We start from the raw sequence: 11,496 nt of genomic DNA on the forward strand, positions 1-11,496 counted from the left end.
AATCAGGTCTGTTCTGGTCCCACTGGCACGACCTGAGTGGTATCCACCACACTAGCTAAGAACCCTATGCATTCCCCCTGTAATAGGTCTCTAGCTCTAAGTACTGATATAACAGGTATACGGGGTCCATGCACAGTGCCAACGAATACAAAGGGGTCCTCACCCTTAGGCTCAAAGGTTACCATCTTCTTCTTGCAGTCTATCGTTGCCCCATACTTATCTAACCAATCCATACCCATAATTATATCAAAATCAGTCATCTTCAGCTCTACCAAGTCAACTGATAACTCCCTGCCATCCACTGTAACTGGTAGTGATCTAATCCATCTCTTGGAAACTACTAACTCCCCAGTAGGCAACATCGTACCAAACCCCACAGGATAAAATTCACACGGTCTACACAACCCATCTATAATCCTACTAGCAACAAAAGAGTGGGTAGCACCCGAATCAATAAGAATAGTATAGAAGGTTCTAGCACTAGAAAGCTGACCTGTAACTACCGAGGGACTAGCCTCGGCCTCTGCCTGGGTCAGGGTGAACACCCAAGCTGGCGTCAAGCTATCCACCTTCTTTGGCTCCTCCTTTCTAGCTCTCGGGAAGTCTTTCTTCAAATGTCTTGTACTACCACAAACAAAATAGGCCTTCGCCTGAAACTCCCCAATATGGCACCTTCTGCACCTAGCACACTCTAGGAATGCCTTCCATGTCTCACCGCCACTCTGGCAGCCCATCTGAATGCCTCGTGGCCTCCTATCTGGCCTTGTAACTGAAACTGTATCCGGAGTCTTCCTCTTTTGATCACTGGGGCCTCCGCCCCTACCAAAACCTGATAATGGAGGTCCCAGCCTCCTCGAATCCCTTCTGGATGCATTGTCACGCCAGATCTTGTTCTCTGTGCTCTCAGCTGTAAGCACCTTCTCCACAGTCTATGCATAGGTAGTCCATCTTGGCACAATAGTAATACGAACGTCCCGGGATATCATAGGTTGTAGCCCCTAAAGAAATCTCTCCCTTCTGGTCTCATTAGTGGGCACCAGATCTCCGGAAAACTTTGCTAACCTGTCAAACTTCAGGGTGTAGTCAGTCACTGTCATATTACCCTGAAGTAGCATGTTGAATTCCTCGGCCTTCGCAGCTTTAACTATGTCATTGTAGTACTTCTCATTGAATAAGGTCCTGATCTCTTCCCACTCCATGGTGGTAACTGCTCTGGTCTGGGATACCATTTCCCACCATATTCGGGCGTCCTCCCGAAACATATAAGTGGTGCAAGCCACTTTCTCGTTACCACCTACCCTCATAAAATCCAGGATGGTGGTTATCATGGTCATCCACTGCTCAGCCTTCAGTGGATCTGAACCTCCCTCAAAGACTGGAGGGTTATGCTTCCTGAACCTCTTGTACAGGGATTCCCACCTATCTCCCCCTGACTGGGGCTGTACAACAACTGGTACCTCTGGTTGTACCACTGCCGGTACTGCGGCCTGTAGGTTCCCTGCTGTAACCTGCTGCTGTCTCAAGACGCATATCTCTTCTTCCTGCCTCTCTAATCTGGCTCGCAATTCTACAAGCACTTGTTTCCAGTTTTCTGAAGCTAGCGGTGGGGCCTAGCCCTAGTCATTCCCTTCGTTGGCCTATAACTCTTGGCCAGCCAATCTCTCTGACCTTCGAGGATTCATACTGTTACCCAATCCACCCTCAGAGATCAAATCTGTCGTTAAGTAAGTAATAACTATACCTCTTGTCGCCTGACGGTCCAAGATCATCAGATAACAAACAAGTGCAATGCTAATAAGCATGCCATCAGACAATATATTCATTCATGGTGCTAATAATCACTTCCTGATATCCATCAACAATTAACAATGCAAATAAACATACCCAAGCATTTTCACAAGTCTAACATAAATAATAATCATGTTCTTTCATTCCCTACCAGTGTTAACAGAATTAATAAGCATTTTCTGACCTATATACAAATAATAACGCTAATAAGCAATTCTCTTGCATCCACAAGCAGTAACAATGCTAATAAGCATGTTCTTTATCATTCATACAATAGTCAAGGGCCAGGCCCTATCAAATTATCTCATGCTTCCTAAACAGGCATGCAAATAAGGTATTCGTATCATGTTTAAGCATTTAAACATATAAACACATAATAGTTACCAAACCCTGAGTCAAGCTTGTCTTTAGTGGCGAGTGTACATGCTCGACAGTCTTCAGGAACCCTTGAACCTTGGTAGCTCTGATACCAAGTTGTAATGTCCTCCTAATCTAGGATCATTACACTGTGTACTTTAAATTGTGTCAGACTTGCTGACCAAGTCATTTGGTTTGAAATATGTAACTAAGATTAGTGTCAGGGTTAGGGTTAAAATTTTTAGTCAAAAGAACTGTTGACTTTTATATAAAAAAAAAAAGGTTTTATACAAACATGGGATCCCAAAACATTACAACCAGCTTTTAAAAAGGTGAATATTCATCAAAATTATATTCAGCCAGCCAAAGCGGCAAAAATAGGGCTATAACCCTAGTTCCTCTAAAATGTCCCCGACCGTGGTGGTCGAGCAGCCGCATATGTACACGCCGCCACCGAAGCTCTCCAACTCATGGCTGGTCAAGCTTTCCTCTTCCCTTACCTGCACCACAAAGCACCAGTGAGCCAAGGCTCGACAAGAAAACTCAACATGTGCATAAACAGATAATATAAACTTCCAGATACTTATATATCATGTCCAGCAATAACAATAACCTACATAAATAGTCATTCAGTTACAAACAAGTGGTCATTGGACCAATTTGGGGCCGCTTCCCTAAACAATTGACCATAGAGTCAATCCTGGGGTCCTATGCCCAAGCTACGTGACCATAGAGTCACCTGGGGCCTTTGCCCTTAGCCTTGAGTAACTAGCCATAGAGCTAGTCCAGCGTACCTAATGCTTTAATATTTCATCAACCATAGGGTCGGCCAACGTAATAATACGTTGCTGGTTCTGGCCTAAGCCTTTCGACCAGCGCGCTATTACCGTCCTTGACTCATAAGTCAAGCCCTGATCTAGGAATACAAACCTCAATACAGAAACAGATATGGATAGGCATATCCCAACATAATAAACATGTATGCATGTTAATCACATAACACCATCGAATAACCATTCTTGCGATACTGGTCATACTTATTTAATGGGCCCCATGCCCTAACCACAGAATTTATACAACAGTCATAAAGCACTTAAGTAGATATCAACCAACATGTGAAGCAAAAGCTTAAATATAAATGTCCTCGGGGCCCAAGCCCTAGTCAGATAATTAATAACGGTCGGGCCAAGCCCTAATCACGTATAACATGTATTAGGTGCAGTTTTCTTACCTCAGGTCCGAGTAAGCATAAATAAGAACGACCCTCGAGCACGATCCCGATTCTGAGCCCCTAGAGGTAACCTAGTCACAACCATAAAATAGAATTCCATCAACAATGATCGAATAAAGGCTTCCGGATCGAGTCCTAGCCTCCGGGGCCTCGAGTTCCACTAAACCGAGTAGTGGAATCGATCCCAAGCCCTAAGGAAAAGGTTTCCTTTTAAAACAAACTCCCCAAGGCCAAATGCCCAGGCGAGCCGCAACCTGGCCCTGTGGGTCGCAACGCGCCCCTCCTATAAGCAACCTCCTCCCCTCTATCAAGAGGCACGGGTCGCGGTGCGCCCCCCAAGTAGAAGCTTCCCCAAGGCCCTGGGCTCAAGCTAAGTCGCGACTTCACAAGAACACAGCTGCGACTTGGCCCCTCGAACCCAGGAATTCATCAATTTTCAGCAGCCAAATCCACTCCATACTAACCCAAATTCACTCCAAAGCTATAAATCAATTACCACAATGGTTTTAACATGTTCCTAGCAACAAAACCCAATAAAAATTCAGTCCTAAAACTCATTAAATCACCAATTCAATTCATAAGCTAGTTGGTTCAAGAACACCTCAAGAACACACTAAAACAGCCATGGAAACAGAGAAATTCAATGGTAAAAACATGGTCTATAGCTTACCTCCACTGATGACTAATCCCACAAACTGCAACAGAATTAATCCCCCAAGTTTAAGCTTCAATTCTCTGATTTCTAGCCCAAAAATTCCTTAGTTCCTCAATGGTTTGCTTAGGAAAGCTTTGAGAATGCAAAAGTAGAAGAGAAGGAGAGAGAGTCGGTTTAGTGGCATCTTCTAAGTGTTTCCTTTTTGTTTTCTTAGGCTTGAATGACTTAAGCTAACCTCGAGGCTTAGGGTACCAAAAACGTCCCCCAGGGCAAAGTGGTCAAATTTCTCAATATCCCCTCCTAAACTCACTAACTTCAAATATATCTCCAATTATTCATTTTTATTACCTAATAACCCAATTAATGTCTAATAACCAAAATACCCCTTGACTTTCCCCGAGTCAGGTATTGGGTCCCGTTGTGACTTTCCCGCTAACTTGCTCCCTAAGATCGCCTCGTGCTGAGTAACTCAAATAAACCCACATAATAATGTGGTCTTACACATTTATCACATAAATATACGAGTATGCCCGCAACGGGACAAATTACCATAATTGCCCTTCTGATAAGAAACGGGCCCACATGCATATTTAATATCTCTAAACATGCACGACTAGTCATGTTATCACATAATCCACATAATTACAATTAAATATAACACTTAAGCATATAATTCCATATATTGCCATCCTAGCCCCCTAATCAAGGCCCTAAGTCTTATTAGGAAATTTTGGGATGTTACATGCATTGTATCGTTTGTACAAAATAAAAGTGGACAAATTAATTGTTTATGGCAAACAGGCCTAAATGAGTTACGACAAATGCTTTGGGGCTCGAGTTTCAACTACCATATGGTACCTCCTCCACCAGGTCAATGATTGGGTCAGTCCTCGAGGCACTCCCTACCTGATGGGTCGTAGCCTGAGTCGCCTCCATAGCTTGAGTCACCTCGGCTACTTGGGCCGCCTCGGCAGCTTGAGTCGCCTCAGCAGTTTGAGTCACCTCGGCTACTTGGGCCACCTTGACAGCTTCGACCGCCTCAGCAGCTTAGGTCACCTCGGTAGCCTGGGTCTCCTAGAGACGTTCTCTAAAGAGGAGTTTGTACTTCTCAGGCTCTTCATTGAATTCCAAACTCATCTCTTGGTTGTGGAACCAGACCATGTAAAAAGCATCCTCGGCGATGGTCTTGACCCCCTTATTGAGTTTTTCCACCTAACACTAAGAAGACTTATTCATCTCCATGGCTTGGATGGCTTTCCTTTGGCCAAGGTCGGCCCGATCGGTGACTTCCCTGAGTTGTTCCTGAAGCTGGGAGTTTTCAACGACCCCTCGAGCAATCTCAACCATTGCTTTCTTTGCCTCCTCCTAGGCTAGTTGTAGGTCTTCAGCGGCCTTTTGGGCAGCCTCTTCAAGCTCCCAATAATGCTTTTGTTCGGCTTCCAGGGCAGCTTGAATGCGAGCAAGCTCTTCATGAGGGCCTTAGAGCTTCTCCTTAAGGGCAGATACCTATTCTTGGGACCGCAGAAGTTGGTAAGAATTCTCCATAATGATATCACCCAAACGTTGACAAGTCCAGGCGGACTGTACAAAATAAGAAAATTAGCTCAAGTATTGTGGGAATAAAATAAAACATAGAGAATTGATGACTTACCCGGATAGTGGCATACCGGCAGGAGGCCACAAGGGAGGCCTCGTTGTTGTAGCCCAGTTGGGCAAAGCTACGGGCGGTCAGCTCACACATAGTGGAGCTAACCCCCTGAAGAAGCTCAGCAGGGAGAGGAGCGACAACTTCCCCTAACTTGGCGGAGAACAGAGTCTCCAACTCAGCCCGACTTATCGGAGGTATGAAGGGTCTTTCTCGCGATGGCTTCATTTGGCGAAGGGCAACATGACTATGACTAAGTGTGCCCTGAAGTTTGACAGGTTGGCCGAGTTTGCTTCTGACTTGGTGCCAACCAATGCTGCCAGAAGACAAGTTTGTTTGGGGATTAAACCCCATGATAGCACAGGATGTTAGGATCACTTCAGTGCCTGGAGCTACTACATATGCTCAGGTAGTTGAGAAGGACCTTACTACTGAGGGCGCAGAGGATAAGATTTGGTGTGAGAGCACCGCAAGATGTGATGTCAGAAATGTGGTACCTCTATTTACTGGATCTGGTAGGGGCAGAGGCCCTAGTGACCAGAAGAGGAAGACTTCTTACACTTCTACTACTCCTGGTCTTGACAAGAGGGGTCGGGGTACTCAGGGTGGCTGCCAGGGCGACAATGAGGCTCGGAGAAGTTATCTAGTGTGTGCCAGGTGCAGGAAGCGTCATTTGGGAAAATTTCGTGCTAAGCCATGCTTCATTTGCGGGGTAGTGGTACACTTCCAGAGAGATTGCCTACTACTAAAGAAAGAGGAACAGAAGAAGGGCGACAGTTGATCGGCAAAATAACGCACACAAGTATACGTGGTCATGGCAAGCAATAATTTCCGTAAGAACGGGATCATCCCACAGAGACTACTAATCAATTACCAATAATACTCTTGGTTTCTATTTGACTATTAAAATTCAGATTAATTAATAACTAATAATAAAAACTAAAGTAAACAAAGCAATAATAAAAAGTAATTCAAGAATTTCATCAACTAATTCACTTGTCAATTTAACTATTTCAGCACAGTTCAATCTTCTAATTCTATCTTAATAGTGGGTTATCAAAAGCAATCTCAATTCTTTATCAAGATAAAAAGATATCAACCTATATGCAAATCTTCTACATATCTATGACAGATTTTAACACATACCAGGCATTAAACATCATATCCCTAAAAACTACACAAATCATATAGATATTATCGTCCTATATGCAATCTATGTCTCAATGGCTATAGAATATTTAACTCTCCCCTCTCGGATATCAAATTAAAATCATAAATCATACAATAAATGGCCAGTAAATTGTAAGCATTAAACACAAATCAGTAGAGATTAAGAATATAAGAAGAAGAAGAATAAAATTGCACTTAATAGAAAATTAAAGAGATCCAAAGTAACTACATTAAACCCTAGAGAAAAATATTTAGTTCATGGAAAACAAAGCTAACATCATAAAAATAAATGTTATCATCTTTAGCATCCAAATTTTGAAAATAAATTAAAGAAGAAAAATGCAGAAAATAAGCTTAGCCATCAAGAACTCTCTGAAAATTCGTAATTAAAAGCCATAATATTTAAACCTAATCCCTAATATTTTTAAACCAAAATAGTATTTTTTTTCTCTCCAAGGAGGCGCGCCGCAGCACTGGTCGTCTCATGCCGCAGCCCATGTCTTCAAAATGCCCAGGAGGTTTGCGCCTTCGTCTTCAAGCACCGCGGCCCTTAGGTGACCATGCCGCGGCCCGTGTGCGTGTCCAGGTTTTTCCTTTACTCTCTGCCACTCATCATGCCACGACCCTAAAGAGCATGTTGCGGCATTAATTCATGCCAGATTTGAGTAGCCTCTGACTTTGCTAGAGTCACAACCCTTAAGCCCATGCCGCGACTCTAATTCTATTTTTTCATAATTTGACTGTTTTAAGTCCTTCCTTCATCAAAACTTCTTCTAACTTCTCCTTCATGCCAATTTGACTCAAACAACCACCAAAAGCTCCATTTTTCCACCATTTCTTCTTCTTTTCGCGTTTAGCTCATAATTCATAGCACCATCCTACAACAAAGACAAACACAAGCGTAAGTTTGCACAAAACAAATAAAAAGATTCAAGATTACCACAAAAACACATCCTAAAACAACACTAAAATGGAGTTGTCAAACTCCCCCAAACTTACTCTTTGCTCGCCCTCGAACAAATGACAAAACTCAGAACCTAAACAACCAACACACTTGAATCAAGCCGACAAAAATAATTCACTCCTCAAGCTATGATGACTAATACACTTATATAATCTTATGGAAAATCAACTTATAATCCAGAATTTCAGTCAAAACATTCTTCCAATTCACTTAAGTCCAAACAAAAATAAAAGCTCTCAAAATCATGATTAATAAATAAAATGCTTTCGAATCAATTCATGCTCACCAATTTTTTTCATTACAATCAATTAATATCATTATCACATAAGCTTGTTATACTTACTAATCTCCATTAATGTAGAAAACACATGCTCAAAAATCAATAGGACTTTCACAGCTTATAATTGAAGAGATTAGGTAAAGGTAGACGAAAAAGTCATTTAGGCTCAAAATGTACCATAAGCACTCAACCAAATAATTCAACCTTTATCCACTCACAAACCCAAAAAACCAATCCCAAAATTCCCAATATTTCTTATTTTGAGAGAGAATTCATAAACTGATTATTTTCATTTCTTTTTTTTTTATTTCTTTTTTTTTCCTAATGCGTGCCACTTACCTATTGAGTTAGAACATAAAGTCCTTTGGGCTATTAAACAGTTAAATTTTTCTTTAGACAAGGCAATTGAGAAAAGAAAACTTCAACTAAATGAACTAGACGAAATTAGGAATGATGCATATAACTACTCAAAAAAAGTATAAGGATCGTATAAAATTTTACCATGATAAAAATATTTTGAGAAAAGATTTTTCTCCAGGTCAGAAAGTCATTTTATACAACTCTCGGTTGCATTTATTTCCAGGAAAATTACGTTCTAGGTGGACCGGTCCCTATATTGTTCGAGTCGTTTTTCCACATGCTATTGAAATTGAAAATCCTAATATTTTTAAAGTTAATGGACAAAAATTAAAACAATTTTTAGAATTAAAAACCGATAAAGTGGATGACATCCTCCTTGAAGATCTTATTTACCAAGTTATTTGATTGCTTGCAATTACTCTTGGTAACTTGTGTTTATGTGTTTTATGTGCTTGTTTTCGTCTTTACTTTTGTGTGTTATACTTTTTGTTAAGTGTTTCTTACTCTCTTGACGTTGCACCATGATGAGGTACGACCATTCTAAACTCTAACCTCTTGTCAATTTTAATTTATATATAAATTTTGACATATTGAGGACAATGCTTGAATTAAGTTTGCAGGTAGTGAGTTTAATGGTTGTTTACCATTCATTTTCTTGAATATGAGGGTAGAATTGTGTTAAGTTTGTTTTGAAAGAAAAAATTTTGTTTTATTGTGTTTTGTATTGTTTTGTTTTAAAAAAAAAGTTGGTGATATTTTTCATTTTCAATGATAAAAATCTTGATTGAGTTTGAGTTTAGTTCTCATAAAAATATGAATAATTTTTAAGCTTTGTTTTTAATTATAGGGTCAATTTTGCTTATAACAAAAGTTACATTATTCATAACAAGAACATTTTTACTTCTTATAAGTTTAAGAGAAAAATAATTTTTGGAAACCTATTTCTTTTAAAAGCAAAATTGACAATTTAATTAATTACATAAGCTTAATTTTTATTCATAATATTTTTTTTAGAATTATTTTCATTGTGCAATTTTTGAGAAAATTATTTTTATATCACCAATAAAAAATTGTGTGTTTTAATTTTCTTTTGTTTGAGGACTAGCAAAACTTTAAGTTTGGGGTGTGATAACTCTACAAAATAGAGTTATTTTACCACATTTTTTATGTTAATTGTTTCTTAGTCTTTGTGTTTTTAATTAATTTATTAAGTTTTTTAAAGTAATTTTGAATTTATTAGTCTTATCGTGATTTTATAGATTTTTGGTTGTTTTTATAGATATTTTATTTTAATATGTTGTTGTTTAATTATTTGAAATTAATGTTTTTAAATTAAAAGTTAGAAATGTGATTTTATTGAGCTTAAATGTCAAAGTAAATTAAGTTTTAATTAGTATTTTCATAAAACTTATGTTGAATATTTTATTATTGGAAATATTTAATTTTAATTTAATTTGTGTTTATTTTGTAGGAATTATGATGCATTTTTAAGTTGATAATTCAAAAAAAAGAAAATAAAAGGAAAGAAAGTAATGTGAAAAAAAGGAAAAAATGACATTATTGAAATACCAAAAGAAAAGCCTATAGGCCCAAGCTCCCAAAGCCCAGCTGAAGCCTCCACTTGGGCCCGATGCCTCCATTGGGCCATTCTTATCAAGCTACCCCTAGGCCCGTGGTCCAGTTGCAGCCCTCAAGCCTCCACCTGGGCCTGACGCCTCCAGGCCCACCCGAAGCTCCCTGCAGCCAGCCCGCCTGCCTCAAGTTGCTCCATTCGGCCAAAATGCTAGCCAACCCAGCCACACCGTGGGCCCGCTAGAAGCCCAAGCCCGAACCCAACTGCCTACCAGCAGCCACCAAGCTTCCATGTCATTTTCTTCTTGAGCCCAACATCTCCTTGTCCCCTTGTCTCCCTATGTCCAAAAATGCCAATTTTTTACCCAACTTTCCTACATATTTCACCACAAAATCATCATTACACCTATAATTTACCTCTACATGACATATTTACTTTATTTAATTAATTTAATCAATTTAATTAATTTAAGTTGATTATTTTAATACTCTCATTTTGGCTATAAATATGGAATTTCAAGACCATTTTAGGTGCTTAATTTTTGGTTACCACCATCTTTTCTACCATTCTCTCCTCCATTTTAGTGTTTTTCAAGAGCATTTTTCAAGTATGTATTCTCTTGATTTTGTAATTTCTATTCTAGTTATGAGTTTCTAATCTTTTTAAGATTATTAAGATGATGATAAAACAATATGTAACTAGATAGTATTTATTTTGTATGTTGATTTCCCATTTGTGCAATAAAGTTTATGGATTTTTCTTCTTCAAATTTCTTTCATCTTAAATATCATGTATTTTTTATTGTTAGCATATATTTACACTTTGCCCATCATTAGTGCAAAATCATAATATTCTTTGATTAAAGTGTGCCATTAAATTGTGCTCATCAAATGTTTAGAACAAAAATATTATGTTTTGTCTTGTAAATAATATTCATTGATTTCGTTGTTGTTTCATTAGATTGATTCACACTAAATACTTTGAAATTATATCTTAAAAGTGAAGATAAATTCTATATTAATATAATATATTGTGCTTAAAAAGAATATCCAAATTGAATAGGTGATAGTTTGATTAATTTATACTATAAATATTATTGAACTTATATTTTGTGGATTCTATTATCTTAATAATCTTTCTTCTCCCATCTTGTTTAACAATTATTAATTTAGTTATATATATTGTCTTTAATTTCTTTATTATTGCATTTATTTAATTTTCTTGTCACAATATCTCATCATTAATCTTTGGAGCTAGGTTAGAGTTTATTAATATTGGTTTAAAATAGTTTTCTTTTTTATTTTAGACAACTCATTTGGGTTCAACATCCTTGCTTACACGAACTCTATACTATATATACGATTAGTGCACTTGTGATTTTCATATTTAAAACGTACCCATTTTGGGTCCATCAATTAGTAGGGTGTTACAGTCTCTCCTTCCATTGAAACAAACAATAGATAAGCTTTTGAT

This window comes from Humulus lupulus, chromosome 3, assembly GCF_963169125.1.
Source record: "Humulus lupulus chromosome 3, drHumLupu1.1, whole genome shotgun sequence".
Classification (NCBI taxonomy): Eukaryota; Viridiplantae; Streptophyta; class Magnoliopsida; order Rosales; family Cannabaceae; genus Humulus; species Humulus lupulus.